The following is a 21469-nucleotide window of genomic DNA, read 5'->3' on the forward strand; positions in this document are numbered from 1 at the left end:
TAGCACTGGAGCCAAATACAATATATGGCGAAAGGTCTCAAATGATGCCTGCTTATCAGGCCCTTACACAAAAACAACATCCTTTCTGGTCAGCTTGGTGAGATGAACATCATGTTGGATTAGGTGTCTAAGCCCATAACTATATTTGGTATGTACTTGACCCGATTGTAGCATGGTCCTTTTGGGTTGCCTTCACCATAGCAACTTGACTGGATGATTAATGGAGAAATAGGTTATTATGGTTTATTAATATATTATATGATTAATATATTAAAAGAGAAATCATATTGGTTATTTAATATTGGTAAAAAATTAATTAAGAAATTAATTTTGTGATAAAAATATATTAATTGAACCTAGGGGACTGGAATTGCAATTATAAGATAATTGGGTTTTGGGCTGTGGATCCCTTGGAAATGGGGTGGACGAAATCAAGGGGAAAGCCCACATTGATTTCGTTAAAGGCCTTGTTTCTGGAAGGTTCTTGTGGACTGCTTAAGGCCTAAGCAATCCAATTAGGGTTTTGACTTAAACCCTAGCAACTCACCTATATAAAGGACCCTATGGCTTCACAATTTGGCTACCACTTGAACCCTAGAGATCATAGAGCCGACTTTGAGCCTCCTTCCCCTCTATCCAAGATCATCCAACTTGCTTTGGTGTTTGTGATTCATTAGAGGCGTCACATTTGAGGTGCTAGGTTCTCAAAGCTCAAGATCTTCAAGCTACAATTGAAAGGTAATTTCTTAACCCTAGTTTTGTTATGCTTTTCAATTTTTTGTATGCTACAATTAGGGTTTACAGGCTTTGGATGATTTCCATGTACAATTAGAGAAACCTAGATCCAAAGCTTTAGGGTTTGCATGTACACCATACGATTGATGTAATTCTCATAACCCATTAGTGGTATCAGAGTCTAGGCTTTTTTCTATTGTATTTAATGCCTTGTTTGATCATTCATTGCTTGAAAAATCGAAATTTCTGCCCTCTGACAGCTGAACTCGTGGAGTCACCTGATGAACTCGGCGAGTCGGAGAGTCAGAGAGTAGATCTTTCGGGATTTTGGCCTATTTTGGATTGGGATAATTACCAAAAACGTTTTTGATTAATAAAATCCAATTTTTATTAAATTGATATGATTATCCTCATCCAAATTGAAGATAATTGCAAATTAATTATATAACTATTGTCTTATATGATAACTTTAATTATTTGAATTATTTGATTGAATTAACTTGCCATGAAATTGAATTAGGTCAAATTTAAATAATCACTAATTAATTGTTTAATTAAATTATTTGTAATTTGATCTAGAAAGTTTTGAAAAGTTTCAAAAACTTGCCCTCAAGTTTTGAAATTTAAATTTTTGATCAAAAGTTTAAATTTGAAGTATTAAAATTATAAACCCTAGAATTTTACGAGTTTAAAATTCAACTCTTATACTATTATAATATTATAAGATTAATATATATATATATATATATATATATATATATATATATATATATATATATATATATATGTGTGTGTGTATAAGATGAAGTTGGTCTTATCGTTAGCATGCCTCATTCACGAAGATGATATATAAGGGGATATAAGGTTGCTGCCTATAAAATGACAGTTTAATGGGTGTCCACTCTCACCCACCGCTATCTTTATTGGTGGACGACCGTTAGCCGAACGGGTAGGATATGGCAACCAATTCCTTATTAAAAGTATAATGTTTAATAAATTAACTAAAAGTTTTTATAAGATTCTCAATCTTAGTTACTTTAGGAAAAATGTGAAATGATGTTATTCCATGAAATTACACTCTGCACCCTGTCAAATCGTTAGTGGAGCGTGCGTGGATAACTGACACACTAATATGGACTAGCTATGGTGGCAAAGGGTGGCTCGATGTTTATCATAGATCAATGGAGCGTGTGTGGTTAACCGGCACATCGATTAGGTGGTAAATGACATCGAGAGCACCAAGTACATTTGCATTGTTATTCACACCTTGTTTGTGATCCTTGGTATCCCAGTCAAAAACTTGAAGGGCATATCAAAATTTAAACATGCCATTGAAAAGTTCAATGAATCTTAAAAGATCTGGGAGTTTCAATTCATTTAAAACTTAAAACTTTTTTTTTCGTTTTTCATGGTGGAAATTAGTGAATCGTCATTCGCTTACCTTCAAATTATTTGCAGTTTAGATTACGACATCCCTCTTCTAAATTGTCAATAATTGTGTTGGGTCCTAGCCCTAATTTTTCATTTGGGTGTTAAATTGGGGATTCTTATCTAATCAAACTTTGTCTCTTTTCAATTTCAGATGTTTACTTCAAACAACAACAATGCTTCTGGCTTGACCCCTTCTGGCTCATTCTCACTTATGAACTTGTGTGGGAGGGTATTTTTGATGGGTCTAACTTTAATGATTGGATCCGCAATATCCGAATTGTCACCCGCTACGAGGAAAAGGAGTATGTTCTCGATAAGGAGTTGAAAGAGGTTAATGTCAACACTGCTACTCCCGAATAGATTGCTACCTATCAGGCCCACGAGCGAGATGCTATGAAAGTTCATTGCATCATGCTCGCAACAATCACCTATGAACTCCAAATGTTCTACGAGGATTGCTACCCCTACAAGATGCATCAATATTTGATGGATGAGTACCATCAAAGCGAGAGGTCGGAAAGGTACGAGATCATCGTTGCGATGATCACTACCAAGATGAAGGATGGAGAGTACATCATGGCCTACCTGTAGAAAATGCAGAGATATATGGGCCGCTTACTGAAGTTAAATGTTAACTTCGATGAGGAGTTGTCCATATATATCATTCTACACTCCTTACCTCCTTGTTACAACAAGTTCCGTATGACCTACCACATGAACAAGGAATAGGTCACTCTAAGCAAGCTTTAAGGCCTACTAAGGACTGCTGAGAGTAGCCTAAAAGGCAAATCTGTTGCATCAACTCCTACTACCACCCCTGTCTTGGCAATTATGCAAGGGAAGTATAAGAAGAGGAAGGCTCCTTCTAAGAGCCACAAGGGATAGTCCCACGATGGTACCTCTTCTAGTGGAACCAAGGATGGTCCCGCTGCACCCTCCTCTAACCCGAAGGATGCAGATTGCTGCTACTGTCATGAGAAATAGCATTGGAAACGAAGCTGCCCAAAGTACTTGCAAGATATCAAGGATGGGAAGATAAAGCCATCGTTCGCATGTATTTTTACTATTCATTATAACAAATCATCATATGCTATGTTTTGGGTCCTCGATACAGGATGTGGCTTTCACATTGGTTCTGATTTGCAGGGTCTAATAAGAAGTAGGGATGTGGAGCATGAGAAGATAAACATGATCATGGGGAAAAGGAAAGCGTCGCCTGACACCAAGATTGGAGTTTACTCTTTAGTGCTTAGTAGTGAGTTAGGTTTAGATTTGAATAATTGTTGTTACTCGTCATAAATATCACAAAACGTTATTTCTTTTCATGGTTTGTATAAACAAGGTTTTAGATCTTCGTTTGATAATGAAAAGTGTTCTATTAATGCTTTCTTTAATGGTTATTTCTATTTTAAAGCATTGTCTTGTAATGGTATATATGAAACTTGAAGGGTTTTAGTATACTACAACATCCTATGGTGCACGTACAACCCTAAAAGCTTTGGATCTATGTTTTCGCTAATTATACATGCAATATTGTTTCCAAAGCTTTAAGCCTACAACTAACATACAATTGATAAAAACAACATATAAATGAGTTATAGTGTTATCTCTTTGTTGTAGCTTGTAGAACTTGTTGTGTTTGGCCTTTAAGAACTTAGTTCCCTAAGTGTTGCACCTCAAATGGAATCACAACACACCTTTGGACAAAGGATGACTTCTGAGAAATATTATTGCAACCAAAATCGGATCATGGAACTCCCAGGATCACTAGTGTCTCTAGTAGCTAATTTTTTATGCTAAGGGGTTTCTTATATAGTGTGGCAATATTAGGTTTACACGATGTAAACCCAAATGTGCATGCCCTTCCATATTCCTTAAGCGCCATGGGTTTAAACCCCCATGGATCATCCATGGGTTGTAAGGTTGGTTTAGCCCAACCTAAAGAATCTTGGATCATTGGCCCACACCATAAGAATGAATGATTTACCAAATCAATCACCATATATTTTAATTAGTCTCTTTTGATCACAAAATTAATTCCAAATTAATTCATGATCAATATTAATTAAATAATATGATTTCATATTAATATTTTAGAACTTATAATATATTAACAAATTATAAATAACCTCTTCTCAAAAGTCCATCCTATCAAATTGTCCTGGTGATATGCAACCCAAATAGACCATGGTACTCTCGGGTCAAGTACATACCAATTATAGTTATGGGTTTAGACACCTAATCCATCAGTCTCCCACCTGGATAAGTATAATAACTATTATTGCAAGTATGACTCCACAACCCGACTAGCAATCGTAGCTCTTAAAAGCCGCTGTCGAATTCTGACCTAGTCAATGACGCGTCCATTAGATAAGGGATCATATATTTCTCCATTATATATATATATATATATATATATATATATATATATATATATATATATATATATATCATATGGACATGAGACATGAATTATAATCATTCTCTTTGTTTATCTGTTTTTTCCCGATTTTTGATTTATGACGACCGACTAATTAAACAAATCAAATTAGTCCAGGCTTTGTCAAGCACTTAGGCGTGTCATCACTAAATCATTGAGGACCCCACAAATATCAATTTTATCCACATGGGGTAGAAGGAACGGATAAACTTCGACCCAAATGCTTGCTTGTATTTACTCATCAAATTACACACAACGAAATGTTTTATAACACCAAGTTACTGGTGTGTTTACATATGTCAATGTGCAACAGACTTGAAACTACAACTTACACGTCTTGGTTTCAAGAATATAAGATATTATCGTCTCATAATCACTTGTGATAAAATCAATGAAGTGATTCAGATGAGCGTGGGTTGAATCCAATACTCGAATCTTATTCCAGGAGCACTCATGAACATTCTAGTAAACTTGTGCTATGACTAAAACACCTCTACAGACCCATTCATGACAGTCTTGCCTCAATACCTACTTCCAAAGTACGATCGACTGTGGATGATTTGAATAACCGAGTTATTCAGGAAATCAAAACAAGCAAAGTGAAACACAAGAATAATACTAATCCTATATGGCCCCAAAAATTTTGAGCGCCATATTGATTACTCATCATTCATTGTATAATGTTTTAAATAATCAACTTAATACTTGAATTAAAACAATAGTTGTCCCACGCTCCAAGCATGCACACTATGTTTATCTATTATCCTTACTGTGTGAAATAGATCAGTTGACAACATTTTAATGATGCTCATTTTACAATTCCAAATCCTTATTGCAGGTGTAAGAATTCCAAATTCTTGTCACTGGTAGAAAGTGTTACATTCTAAACTATCATGCAATGATTCTTTTGTAATGTCTAGGTATCAAAAGTCACAGAGACTTGACCAACGATATTACAAAATATTCCTCTGGAGATTGTTACAAGACAATTCCATGGAAATGACGTCTCAAATTCAAAGTACATTCCTTTGAACATCCTTCTTGCATAAAAGTTTCTAACTTTCTCATTTATTCTTCAACTCCCAATATGGAAACATTCCATCTTTGCCATACGACAACTCATTATTAATAGACTCATGTCTATTCATAATAAGGTCAACATGGTCCATCCATTACTATACTTCCAACTCTCCTTAAGCGACCAATCCTTGGCGAACCTTAGATTGTCCTTAACAGTTGTTTAACCATTTTAGTCATATCTGGTTCTATTCCTTTTTCCTTCTTAATACCCTAGGCATTTGGAAAATTAGAACACGAGAATATTATAACACATGCAATCGATCCTATAACCGAAGCATATGAGACACGATTCATAATGTCTAACATAAAGACATGATACTTGATTAGTCTTTGGCTACTATGGGTGCAAACGAGTCAAGCTATTCGTGAGCTACTTGAGATCGAATCGTTAAAAGCTTGACTCGAAATCGATTTTAAACGAGCATGAGCCGAGCTCGAGCTTAATATTAGGCTTGTTTATTAAACGAGCTCGAGCTCGAGCCTCTGTTACTTGGCTCGATTAGGCTCATGAGCCTAAATGAGCCTACATATATATAATAAAAAATTATTTTTATTTTTGTATATATTGAAATAAATAAAAATTTAATAAATACCATTTTAGGAAATTAGAGTATATCATATACGAGCCGAGCCCAAACCGAGCCCGAGCTTGTACAATTCTTAACGAGCCGATCTCGAGCTTTGTACCACAAGTATCGAACGAGCCGAGCTCGAGCCTATAAATAGTTAAACGAGCCGAGCCTGAGCCTGGTTAGGCTCGAGCTCGGCTCGGCTCGTTTGCAGCCCTATTTGCTATAATATTTCTATTTTCCATGTTCACAAAATTCGAATTATGAAGAGGGATGTCGTAATCATAATCGAATTTTGAGGACACAATTAACATTTCCATATATAGAATTTCTTTATGTTGAACCATTCCAACATAACATTCATATATATTTGACTAAATTTGATTAAAACGTCAATCTAAGCTTTTAGAATTGAAATGAAGTATGAATTCCACTCCCTTAGTTATAGCAAAAAAAACATTTTCAAACCCTGAAACTTTGCAAATTGAAACTTTTGTTTTCTATAATTAACATTGCTAACTTGCAACACTTACCATAATAATTATGCTCCCACTAGCATAATAATTATTATCTTTATTAGCATAACACTTATGCTCCCACTAGCTTTAACATGTACCCATAAATCAACTGGACTTCTAGAAATCAATACTAGTTTACTTTCTAACCAAAGTTCAGATTTCTGATACGAGGTGCTTCGATAAGACTTTATCTAGGCTTCTCAAATTCATACATCTTTCCTTAGATAGCCCACATGTGTATCTTAACAAGTTTAGAACTTATAGCAACAAGTCTCAAATGTTCAGACCTTTGCCATTTCTCTCAATTCGAACTATGAAGAGGGATGTCGTAATCATAATCGAATTTGAGAATGCAAATAACACAATTGCTATCTCCTTAAAATTTAATTAGTGAAAGTGTTTCCTTACAATCATTTTCATGAATTGGAGAGAAACCTTATGACACTTAGATTTCATGGTATATGTGTTCCTATCCATGTGAATTTGTCATAACCATAATCACAAGACATGGTTAGTGACAAATCCAAACCCATATGGATTGAACTTGTTCAATCTTAATTTCTTGCCACTTGGTAGCACAAAGGCCTACCATTGCTTCCAAGTTGTTATGCAAACAATTGAGAACTCATAGAACTCACATACATAGTCAACTTTAATTGGAATGGGCACCGAAACAAGAATATGTCAACACGATAGGTTACAAACCTCAAGTCGTGTGCTAGTGATACACTTGATTAGTTCTTGAAACTTTCAAGGTCTTTAAGACTCACTGACCTCTTGACATATAAGATTCACTTTGTCAAGGAACATTACTTGACAAACAAATATTCAAGAGTTAGTGTAGATTCCAATTAAGACTAACACTTCACACAATTGGCTTTAGTTGGTCTTTGTTTTATCCAAAACATCACAACTTACCAATTTCAAATGTACAAGAGTAGAAAACATTTTACTCTATATTTGATAAGTGTTATAAACCTTCTTAATTTAATGTCACTCAAGGCACAAGCTTGGAGTATGACTCTAAGAATTGTTTTTGGAACGAAGTATGACTCATCTTCTAGATTTAACCATTTTAACAATTCACTATTCCTCTTCTTAGCCATACAAATGCACTAAGATGTCCTTAGAGGATTAATTGTGACATGGTTTTTCATAATCATTAAGATGATCATAAAACACGATACTTAAAGTACTTTCCCATCTTTTTAGATTAGAGAAACTTTTATCTTTCTGTCTAATTTGATTCTTCTCATTCATTCTGCCATACATTGAAACTTTTCGAATGTTCAGAATTATACTTAAACTTGTAAGCATAACCATATTTACTTAACTTTAATAAATCATGACGAATAGTCTCATTGTTATTTGTAGTGGACCTGACCAGCGCACACCCAGTGTACCCAATCTCCAGTCCTTCACTTGACTCACATATACATGTGAACAAGGAATTAGTCTTAATTTCTCAACATTACCACAAACAAAAGAATCAAATTCATATTGCTAACATAGAAACATACAAACATTAATTTTCACAAATTCCATTGCAAGGAGATAAAATAAAAAAAAATTATTTATTCATAAAATGCGGAAAAACTTTTCCTTACAATGCAATTACAAATGAAAATTGTGTAACTACATATTTATAAGCAATCTATCATAACTCTTTAAGCAACAACTCAAAAGGCCGATCATCGAACCATGCGATTGAAATCCATCTTATGAAACAAAGTCGTATCCCGATAAGTGAAGGATCCAAATTCACTTGGGAGCGTGAAGATCCGAGGAAACAGAAGTATCTGTATCTCGTTCCAAATCCTTGATCGTATCTAAAGTTTGAATTTCGGGACGAAATTCCCTCTAACGGGGGGATAATGTGACAACTCGAAGTTTGCTCCATCGCCGTAACCCGTTTCCGTCCATAAAATTCATCTTTTTCGAATTGTTTCCGTTTAAGTTTTTAAATTAAGTCATTATTTTTGAAACTTCAATTATGACTTAATTGGTATCCAAACACATTAGAAACTCGTGAAAACATCCCAAATTATTATTTAGAAAATTATTAGTTACGACCACGTTGAGTTACGGCAAATTAATCGGGTACGACCAAAAGCTCCGTTTAACGTCGGTATCGGGTAGAATTTCTCCGGGCCATAAACTCAAACCCTATATAAGGGATTGAGTGACATCATTTTGAAGCTTTTTCTCTCTCTTAAAACACTTTCTCTCACTACTCTCTCTCTCTAAAAACTCGAGTTTGATCCAAAAACCTCCTTTCAAGCTTCAATTTGGTAAGTAATCTATCCTAGCTTGTTGTTAAGCTTTCTTATCATGAAAATCTATGTTTGAATCACCCAAAACACTCAAGAACATGTGTTTATGGTTTAAGAACCCTTCCAAAACCGTGAACACCCCTAAAGAGGGTTTTGAAGCCCCAAAACCCTTCCAAATCACTCCTAGTGTTTAGATATGGCTTAGAAACTTGCATGCATGAGCTTAGGACCCCAAAATCTCACCAATTGAGGTATGGACATGATTTTATGGCCCAAGAACATTCTTGGACCATAAACCCTCATTCATGGACCATAAACACCTTTTTAAGGTGTTAAATTGCCCTTAACCACCTCCAAAGGCTTCCATGAGTCCATAGAACCTTATAATCCTTCCAGAGATGCACCAAAATATACTCAAATGATTCACACTTGAGTTTACTCCCCAAGAACATTCTTGGACCATAAACACTGCTTCTTGGACCATAAACTCCTCCAAGGGGTGTTAAAGTGCCCCTAACACCTTGAATGGCTTGGAATTGGACCTAGAACTTTGAATGTTAAACCTACAACCACTAAAACCCATGAATCATGGACAAACATGAGTTTACGGTTGTAAACTCATGTGTTTAAGTTAGTAAACTCCCCAAGAACATCTTCATAGACCGTAAACTCCTTTTCCAAGGCCATTTCAAGTCCCGATCACTTCCTAAGCCATGAAATCAACCCTAGAGCCTTCCCTTGTGCATTGTTTGACCATTTAGCATCCAAGAACACACCACCCATGAGTTTACGGCCGTAAACTCATGGGGATATGTTCAATGGGTTGTAAACTCCTCAAGGAGTTTACTCTTGAAGAGTAAACTCCAAATTTAGGCCCTACACGCCCTTAGATGTAGGGATGTCAAAAACCCCCGCGGGACCCCGATACCGTACGGGACTAATTTTTAAAAAAATTTGGGAGCGGGGGCGAAATTAACCCCCGTTTATTTTCGGGACCGCGGTCGGGAGTAAGTATTTCCGTCCCGTACTCCCGCGGGAGGCCCGTTTATATTTATATAAAATATATATTTATTTAATGTAAAATAGAAATGGGTTATGGGAAACTAATTTTAATATTAAGGCTTCACAAATCACCGTTGCCTTAAGCTTTATTCGGTCTTCCGTCTTCCTCTCCCAAAGACCCAAACAGTGAACGACGAATCGAATCAATCGACGATTGTTGGAATTGTCTTTTTGTAATATTATTGGAATTGTCGTTTTGTAATATTGGATTCGTAATGTTGGATTTTTTTTTTTTGCTTCTAAAAGATTAAGTTTTAAGCTTTTAAAGTTATTAAAAATTGTATTTTTTTTTGCCTAAAATAAAGTAGTTTTTTAGCAAAAAAATCCAATTTTAAGCCTATAAACCGGGGGAACCGGGGGCGGGACCGCGGGCGATGGAGGTAGCCGGGGGCGGGACCAGGGGCTACGTAAACGGGGGATCCAGGGGCGGGACCGGGGGTAACTATTCCCGCTCTCGTTTGCCCCCGTTGACATCCCTACTTAGATGCCACCCGGGTCACTCCGAACACTTGGAATGAAGTGTTTTCGCGTCTCGGAGTGTATATACTCTATTAATTAGTAGTACAAGGTCTAATTGGATACAAATGTATATCTCTTCATATTACATAGGAACCTCGCGCGTTCTCAAGCCCCGAACTGACACATAGCGTCCAACCGACACACTTCCCGATTGGTGAGTTCATACCCCTACACCTTTTTTAGCGTTTTTCAATGTTTTCAGGGGGGATACAAGCAAAATTACAAGGATATATTGTACTCAAACTTATTATTTCATTTGAAATGTTTCATATTCCACATGCTTTTAACAATCAAAACCGTATTAACCAACAGTTTGACTTGCAGAGTTAGTTTTCAAATCTTATTATATATTGTTATAATATATGTTTCCCACATGATTTTTCCACTTTATTATTGTTAAAAGCATTATATTAGTACATTTGTTTTGTCCTCGGTAACACTCCACAGAGATACACGAATGGAGGATCACTGTTGTAATAAGATTATTTCGTACTATTACTTGTAAATTCGTTAATCTTAATAATTGGAGACACGTCCTCTGAAAACACTCCACAGAGATACGCGAGTGGAGGACCGCCCCGTAACCAGAATCTCCTGGAGGGAGAGCGTGACTTGAGTGTATAGATCTATACGGGGCTGACTACCCCGCACCTGGCTGCTAGCTACAGCCGAACCGAAAGGTTCAAGGGTGACGAAAGTCCTAAATGGATAATGGACTACTTATTGCCATTTTTAGTCTATCGTATGGTTATGGAACTCGCAATTTAGATTATGGAGATTTACTTGTTGGTAATAATGAATTTAGTAAGCTAATAACCTTAAGAATTAGTTTACTTTCCTAACAATAGTTTTATATACGTGTTAAAACTAACATACATTTCAAGGATAACCAGACTTTCAGGAAACTTCACGCAAAAATTTTAAGTATGGTAGATACTTGTACATTACATTTGGATTCGATAACCAAACACAAACTTTACTTTTAGGAAAATAAGGGTTTTTCCTGGGATAACTGAACTGTTCTTAACTAGACCGTGTAACTAATGGATAACTAAACTTTACTTTTAAGGAAAATAAGGGTTTTTCCTGGGATAACAAACTGTTCATAACCGGATCGTATAACAAACGGATAACGAAACTATACTTATAAGAAAATATGGGATTTTCTTGGATAACAAACTTTTACGGAAAAACAAAGGAAACTTGTACATTTTTAGAAAACAAACCTCTTATGAACTCACCAGCTTTATGCTGATTTTCAAACTGCTTGTATTCTCAGGTCCACATTAGACAGGTACCCGCGATCTTTTGGAGAAGACGGAGAGCTTATCAGACTCGTCTTAACTTTTGTTCATATGATATATATGTATAACACTTGTAACACTTTGATTTCAAACAAATGTAATAATTCTATGTAATGTAATGTTTTGTGTTTACTACGCTTACTATGTACATTGGTTGCGATATTCATGACGTCCTCCGCCCCGGAACGTTTCCGCCTTCGGTTTCGGGGTGTGACAGTTTTTTATATAGTGTGGCAAGATTAGGGTTACACAATATAAACCATAATGTGCATGACCTTCCATATTCCTTAGGCTCCATGGGTTTAAACCCTCATGGATCGTCCATGGATTGTAAGGTTGGTTTAGCCCAACCTAAAGAATCATGGATCACTGGCCCACACCATAAGAATGAATGATTTGTTGGGTTTTAGTATACTACAACATCTTATGGTACACATACAACCCTAAATACCTTGGATCTATGTTTTCTCTATTATACATGCAAATATGAAGTTTCCAAGATATTACCTTATACTAGCATACAAATATCATTTACTTGGGTAATAAAATAAATATAATACATACCTTGTTGTTGTTGCTTGACTCCATGAAGCTTGAGAGCCTAGTGCCCCAAGTGTGACACCTCAAATGGTTCACACAACATCATGAACACTTGGAATAACCATGAGAAGAAGACACTCCAAGCTCAAACTGACTAGCCCTCATATGTGTATTACTTGTGTCAATTTCTTGAGCTAAATGGGTCCTTATATAGTGTGCACATTAGGGTTACACCATGTAACCCTTGACTTTACCCATTCCTTATGCTCCATGGGTTTTAACCTCCATGGAGTATCCATGGACCACCACATGGGTTAAACCCAACATAAGGAATCTTGGATCATAAGCCCACATATATAAGAATGAATGATTTACACAATCAATCCCCATATATTTAATTAGTCTGTTTTGATCAATAAATTAAGTCCAAATTTATTCTTAATCAATACTAATTAAATAACATAATTTTATATTAATATATTAGAACTTATAATATATTAATATGTCACAAATGTCCTCTTCTCACAAACGGTCTATCCAAATGTCCCGATGACATGCAACCCAAATGGACCATGCCGAGTCGGGTCAAGTCTTACCAATTATAGTTATGGACTTAGACACTAATCCAACATGATTTATCAAATCAACCCCCATATATTTTAATTAGTCTCATTTGATCACAAAATTAAGTCCAAATTAATTCTTGATCAATACTAGTTAAATAATATGATTTCATATTAATATATTAGAACTTATAATATATTGACAAATCATAAATAACCTCTTCTGAAAAGTCCATCATATCAAATTGTACTGGTGATATGCAACCCAAATGGACCATGCTATTCTCGGGTCAAGTATATACCAATTATAGTTATGGGTTTAGACACCTAATCCAACAAAACTGTGATGGTTGTAGACAACTTAGGAAATGATGTGTTGCATATCTATTCTTCCAATAGTTTGGACAAAGGATGCTTGTGGCATTGTCGTCTTGGACATGTCAAAAAGAAGCGCATAGCCCAACTCCAGAAGGTTGGAGTGTTGGAGTCATTCGACCTTAGGTCCTGTTTGCTTGGAAAGATGACCAAGTCACCATTCACTGGCACTTGTGAAAGGGGTGAGGTTTTATTGGATTCATACATACCGATGTATGTGGGCCCTTTAGATCCACCACAAGAGATGCATGTCGCTTCTATGTGACTTTCACCGACGATTATAACAGATATGGGTATATCTAATTAATCAAGAACAAGACAGAAACCTTTGAAAAGTTCAAAGAGTTTAAACAAGAAGTGGAGAATCAGTTGGGCAGGAAAATAAAGATGCTCTGATCCGATCGAGGTGGTGAGTACTTTAGTCTTGAATTCCGCAACTAGCTCAAGGAATGTAAAATTGTTTCGCAATTGACGCCACCTAGTTCACCGTAGTTGAATGGTGTGGCTGAGAGGCACAATCGAACTTTGTTGGACATGGTTCATTCCATGATGAGTCGTGCTTTGTTACTTATCTCATTTTGGGCGTATGCCTTAGAGACTGTCGCTTATATCTTTAATCTAGTCCGTACTTGTGACATCCCCAAATTTCACGGACAGAAAAGACCGATTTATTTATGTTTTGTTTTAAAATCAGAGTAATCTTTTAAAGGAAACTGTTGTGGAGTTTTTTCCCAGAAAACATGATAAATACTTTATCCAAGCATCTCCGAAGAGATGTATTTTATTCCTTTTAAAACATCTGGGATGTCCTGGTTAATACAGACATATAAGCATAAACCGAACTTACATTCATCTACACTACTGATATACATCTCTTTAATCTCTCAGTGTAATGTGTCTTTTTATCGATACCTGTGATACAAATATATTGATTGGGTCAGGTTTGGAAAACCTGGTGAGTACATAGGGATTTCAATCCCACAATGTTAATATATATATATATATATATATATATATATATATATATATATAATTTAGAATTCACACAAGATAAAATTTTCTCTGTATATATATAACCAACTCTTACCCCACCCCGTCAATCCTCTCAACGAGACTATCCATACCCTTGGACCTCAAATTCTAACTCTTACTCCCGGATCTAATCCATATTCTCAAGTCCATGATTATGCCCATTCCATACTCCCGGATAAGGAACAATTGGTCTATGTCTAAATCCATAGTCCCGGACTAATGACAAATTCTATGTCCTGTCCATACTCCCGGACTAAGGACAACTGACTATGCCTTAATCCATACTCCCTGATTAATGACAAATCACTAAGTCTTAATCCATACTCCCGAATTAATAACAATTAACTAAGTATTAATCCATACTCCCGGATTAACGACAATTAACTAAGTCCAATCCATACTCTCGGACTAAGGACGAATAATAATGTCTAATCCATGCTTCCGAATCAATGACATATTTTAAAGTTTTATTCTCCATATATATCTCGCTCGTACTCATAAAGAGATACTACTCCATAACCATTATAACAAACCTTAGGTTTACTCTTTAACATACGTTATCATAAATAGTCATGTATGTTCTTTAACACATAATTCATACATCATCAAATAACTCACACAGAACATGTATTTAATACATTCAAACAATACTTGTATTAAAATCATGTTCATGAAATGGACTATGCACTCACTTGATAAGACGATTATCGGACAACACTACAACTCTTAAAGTAGTATTCTTCGATGAAACTGGGATATCTTCACGAACCGGGCTTCTCGCGGGTAGAGCTTCGGCTTGAAACTTTTTTCTCCTCGGGATCTTCGGGGCTTTGGGACTCGCTTCAGGTTTCAGGATAATACCGGGGCTTTGGGGGTACTTTAAGAGGGCTAGATAGGGTATCGGGAGTGAGAGAGTGAAGGAATTAATATCTAAACCCGACTGCCTTCGGTTTCTATTTAAAGGGCTGATTTTTCAGTTTTCACATCGTGAACCATCATTTCACGTCGTAACCTTGGACGTCATCAGGTGCGTAGTCGCGATGTTCAGTCTGTCAGGCTCCAGAAGACGTCAGCACTGAGTTCACATTGTGAACCCCTTTTTCACGTCGTGAACTCTGACACAGTGTTGGGGTACGCGCCCCGAACTTTAGAAATTCATAACTTTCGCACACTTGCTCCATTTTCGGCGTTCTTTATATCCACGCGTAGGTGAGATTATGCTCTACAACTCTTGTTTAAACTCCATCGGCTAATTTTGACTTTAATTTTTAGTATATTTTTTTAGTAGGCCGGGACAGGAAAACTCCGTTAGGAATTCACAGCTCCTTCATCTGACGTCCATTTTCGTCTGTATTTTCATCGCTGGACTACTATCGACGATATCTTCGATTTTCATTTAGATTGTTTCAGCTAGAAACCACTCAATCTCATATTCGAACTTTGGGCTGCATACCGCTAAGTTGAAACTTCGAAAAATCACAACTTCCTCATACGAAGTCAGATTAAGACGTTTTTATGCACGCTCTCGGTTTAATGTATTCTATGACTTTCGTTTAGATCACTAAGCCTAAATATTTCTCTATCGTAAATTTACTATTTACATCCTACAACGTCATGCCGAATCTGTCGCGAAACTTCGACATGTCATAACTTCTTCGTTATAACTCGGATTTCAGCGTTCTTTATGTGCACGGAAACCTTGTGACATATACTACAACTTGGTTAAGATTATTTATTCTAAACACTCTTATATCAAGAAGTCATTTTTGACACTTATCGTCTCCAAATTGACTAGCCCGGATCTACAGGTGTTACACTACTAAGAAGGTTGCCAAAACATCTCACGAGATGTTGACAGGGAAAGCTCCCTCGTTACCACATATCAAGGTTTGGGGTTGCGAGGCTTTCATAAGACGAGAGACTCACAACAAGCTCGAACCTCGCAGTGAGCGATGTATTTTCATCGGCTACCCGCAGAAGTCCTTTGGATATCTCTTCTATAGACCGAGTGACAATGTTGTCGTCGTTGCGAGGAGAGGGGTTTTCCGAGAGCGAGAACTCATAGGCCAAGAGGACAGTGTGAGGCAAATTGATATTAAGGAGCTTCAAGAATCAAACGATGAAGGAACCTCTAACGTTGGCGTTCAACACGAGAAGAAAACTCCTGTTGAACCGATTGATGAGTCCTTACCTCTTAGAGGTTTCAGTAAAGTTAGTGTTCCACCTGTGTTATATGGTTTTCACATAACAAGTGAGGGTGATACATTTATTAGTGATAGTACACTAGTGAATTTGGATGAACCTGACAGCTGTAAGGAACCCATGGCATGCCCGGAGTCTGCAAAGTGGAAAGAGGTTATGGGCAACGAGATTCGGTCCATGTATGACAATCAAGTTTGGAACTTGGTTGACAATGTACCAGGTTGTAAGACGGTCGGATGCAAATGGATCTTCAAGAAGAAGACCGACATGGATGGGAAATTACACACTTATAAGGCGCGATTGGTTGCGAAGGGCTTTACTCAAACTCCCAGAGTTGACTATGATGAGACCTTCTCACTAGTAGCGAAGATAAAGTCTATACGGGTTATGCTAGCCATAGCTGCGTTTCATGATTAGGAAATATGACAGATGGATGTCAAAACCGTTTTCCTTAATGGGAAACTTGCCGAAGATGTTTACATGAGTCAGCCAAAGGGTTTTGTCGATGCAAAACACCTTAACAGAGTGTGTAAGCTTGAGAAATCCATATATGGATTGAAACAAGCGTCTCGCATATGGAATCTTTGTTTCGATGAGAAAGTCAAAGAGTTTGGTTTCTTGCGAAACGAGGATGAGTCCTGTGTATATGTCAAAGTAGTGGGAGTATAGTTAGCTTTCTCATTTTGTATGTCGATGACATACTACTCATAGGAAACGACATCTCTGTTGGATTAGTGTCTAAGCCCGTAACTATATTTGGTAAGTACTTGACCCGGTTGTGCATGGTCCTTTTGGGTTGCCTTTACCAAAGCAACATGATAGGACGGTCTATGAATAAAGAGGTTATTATGATTTATTAATATATTATATGATTAATATATTAAAAGATAAATCATATAGTTTAATTAATATTAGATAAAAATTAATTAATTAATTTTGTGGCTAAAAGAGATTAATTAAATAAAGGGGACTAGAACTGTCAATTGTGTGATAGTTGGTTTTGGATTGTGGATCCTTATGGATCATGGGGTGGACGATAATAAGGTGCATGAGCTCTTTGAAATCATCCAAGCCCTAATCTAGAAGGATCCTTGGACTACTTAAGGCCTAAGTAATCCAATTAGGGTTTCAGGCTGTAACCCTAGCAGCTCATGTGTTTAAAGGACCCAGGGGATACAAAAATCGGCTACCAGAAACCCTAAGGAGTTCCTAGAGCCGATTTTGTGCCCTCAAGCTCTCTCCATATCATCCTCTTGCTTCTTGGTGTTTGTAAGCCATTAGAGGAGTGACAATTGTGACTCTAAGCTCCAAGGATAACAAGATTCAAGCTTCCAAGAAAAAGGTAATCATCTAGATCTACTTTGTCTTGTCAGTTTCGAATCATATATCACAGATCTAGGGTTTGCAAGTCTTGGATGAAAAGCATGTTCATTAGAGAAACCTAGATCCAAGCATTAGGGTTTGCATGTGCACATAGGAATGTTCTTATGGCTCAAACCCATTAGTGGTATCAGAGACTTGATTGGCTTCTCTTGAATTTGATGCTTTGTGTTTTGATTCTTGCTTAAAATCGGCTTTTCTTGCTCTCTGCCTAATGAGCTCGGCGAGTGCCAGTGTGGACTCGACGAGTAGAATGAACTCGACGAGTCCATATGGGGACTCGGCGAGTCGGAGCATCAGACAGAGGGAATGTCACACCCCCAAACCAAGGATGGCAGAAACGTCCGGGGGTGGAGGACTTCATGTATAGTATCATAACAATAATGGCAATAGTGATGAAAGTAAACACAACCAACATATATATATATATATATATATATATATATATATATATATATATATATAATTGAAAGAGTTACATCATTGTATGGATTACATGTTTCAAAATCAATTACGATATGTTGACAAAATATGAAATGTTCGACGCCTTAACGTCCCATCCTCAAAAGCACTTGATTACCTGTTTAGTGATTTCCTGAGAATATAAGTTGTTTGAAAAAGTGTCAACACAATGGTTGGTGAGTTCAAAAGCTTTTGACAGTAAGAGTTTGAAAATCGATCTTTGTAATGAGTTGTATGTTACCAAGAAAATCCAATATTTTCCTTATAAAAGTTATGTGATCCTAAATACCAGGACCGAGAATGAACAAGTAATTTCCATAGTTAATGATATAAACGTGGTTTTAAATCGGCATAAAACCCCTTTTTGACATGAAGGCACACAAGTATTATTCCATACTTAAAGTAATTTCTGAGAGCTAAATCGACATAACTCGCTAATTTAAGAGTAGAACCTGTAAATCTTATGATTTGTTAATATCACATGTGAGCTATTATAACCATACTTGACATGAATGGCCTCGTAATACGACATTCTTCAGGCATCGCTGTTAAATGACACTTGTCACTACAAACCTGCCGGTCTAGCTGTTGCAAGCAGCTCTGGTGTGGGTTTGTCAAACCCAATATAGATCTATACACAACTATCACGTTCTCCCTACAAGAGATTCTGGTTACAATTTATAGGACTTTTTGAATTGGTTACTCTGGAAGTAACCCGAAGCGAATGACTCACAAATTTATTCATTATCAAATTTACGTGAACTAAACTGAAAACCTTTGAAAAATAAGTTTGAAAAGTAAATGATACATAAACTATACCTATTATAGTTTATCCAAAACGTTTGTAATGTATAAGAACTCTTTCATGAAAATGCATTTGTGCTATGAATCCATAAACTATGCTTATTATAGCTTAATATACGTGTTCTAAATGAATGAATAATCTTATCATGACTGACTAAGTTTCAGTTTATGATGATAAACTAACAAGGAAACACATTCAATATTTAGAAATCATTGTTACACACTTTTCTCAACATAATACAAAGTGTTATGAAATTTATATGTTGTTAACTAAATTTAGCCTTTCTGCGCTGTTTTAGAAAAGTCATAGAAAAATCATACGAAGTCAAAAACTAAATCCGTAAACTATGAGAGTTCCCAAAATGTGTCTAGTTTACTCATAATTTTTATCATGATTTTTAATGACCTCCAACTTGGGTGAAATAGTCCATAATCATAGACTGGTCCGGATTGGTGTTTGAAATGATAGGCAGTTTTGTAAAAATCACCATAAATTGTAGAAAAATCGCATGGATATGTTCAAGTAGTAATTTTAAAGCTAAGAACTGAAACTACTATCACCTAAAACAATTTTGAAAACAAAAATATTTAAGTTGTCCAAAACAGTCCGTGAATGGAGTTGAACTTTTCTGATGAAGGCTGTTAGAAAAGTTTTGTTATGTTCTTGGTGTTTTAACTTGTATTCCCCCCCCCTAAAAACTTGATAAAACAGGAAAATGTAGGGGTATGAACTCACCTTGAGTGATTTCAGTAGGTGATTGTTGAAGAATGGAAGTGTTTAACTCATGAACACTTGAAAGATCACTTGGAGATTCGAAGATCTAACATGAACGTGATGATGTTTGAGTAAGGAATCAATGATTGGATTAGAATGAAGTGTATAAATCACAAGAAGGATGGATTATACTTACCAAGAGTGGGAGAACACTTGATGATCAGCCTTGGGATCTCGAATTAGAGAGAAAAGTTTGAGAGAAAAATTGTGTTTGATTTTTGGTGAAATGAGAGCAAGTGAGTGGGAATGAGGAGAGAGGATGAATGTCCAGCTCTATGAACATGGGAATAACTTGTGAGAGGGGTAAAAAAGGACAAGGAAGTGACAAGGTATGGTGGGAAGGAGTGTGGGTTAGTCATGGAGTGGGTATGGTGGTTGTTTGTGTCATAATACAAAGAAAAGTCAACACTCAATCTTTGTACTTCACCCACTAGATTTTATTCTTAAATAAAGATTTCCATAAAAATATGTTTAAATTATGATTATTTATGGTCTTATATGTAAAAATATGATTTTTGGAGAAAATCCCGCGTTAAAATCACGAAAAACGGGCTCAAACACTAAAGATATTAAAAACCGGGTGAGAAATGTCAAAATCCGAAGTTCCTGGCCGAAGTCGCGAGGTCTCCGCTCTTAAGGAGTTGAGAACCGAAAGTGGGGAAGGGACCGAGAGGAGGGGAAGAGGAACCGAGAGCGCGAGGAGAATAGCAGAAGGCGAGGCTCGGTCTCGGCTGCGCAGGCTCGCTTCTCGGACAGAAGCTCCAGTCTCGGACCGAAAGTCAGGTCTTGGTTCGTATGATCAGGGGACCGAAATAGACAGAGGGCTCGGTCCATTTCGGTTGAGAGGGTCTCGGTTCCCAGGAGGTTCGGTTCTAAGAGGACTTACGGGTCCTAAGAGGCTTCGACCCTAATAAGAGGGTTTCGGGTCCTTAAGCCCTTTTTGCCCGTTCTTGCCCCGTTTTAAGCGGTTTTTGACCCGGTTAAGGGTCGGAATGACCCGTATGACTTCAAAAAAAGTTACGGAAACTTTTGAGAGAGATTTGGGAGATATTTCACATTCTTGGAGAGATTTCTCATACAAAGAGAGATTTGGGAGAGATTTCACATTCTTGGAGAGATTTGGGAGCGATTTCACATTCTTGGAGAGATTTAGGAGAGACTTCACACTCTTGGAGAGATTTGGGAGAGATTCTCGATAAAGAGAGATAGAGTGAAAACAATTGAGAGAGGTTTCATGTGTGACAATGGTGAGTGTTTGGCTCCGCAACGCAAGGTCCGTGAACCCCGTTAAGTCATGTTTAAGGATCTTACCCACTCCCGATGAGTAAGTAACATTGTTTTATCAATTTGGTTCATTGTTTAGCACTAAGGCTTAGGAAATTTAAACACACGAACTTTTCCAAGT

Source organism: Lactuca sativa, chromosome 8, assembly GCF_002870075.4.
Source record: "Lactuca sativa cultivar Salinas chromosome 8, Lsat_Salinas_v11, whole genome shotgun sequence".
Classification (NCBI taxonomy): Eukaryota; Viridiplantae; Streptophyta; class Magnoliopsida; order Asterales; family Asteraceae; genus Lactuca; species Lactuca sativa.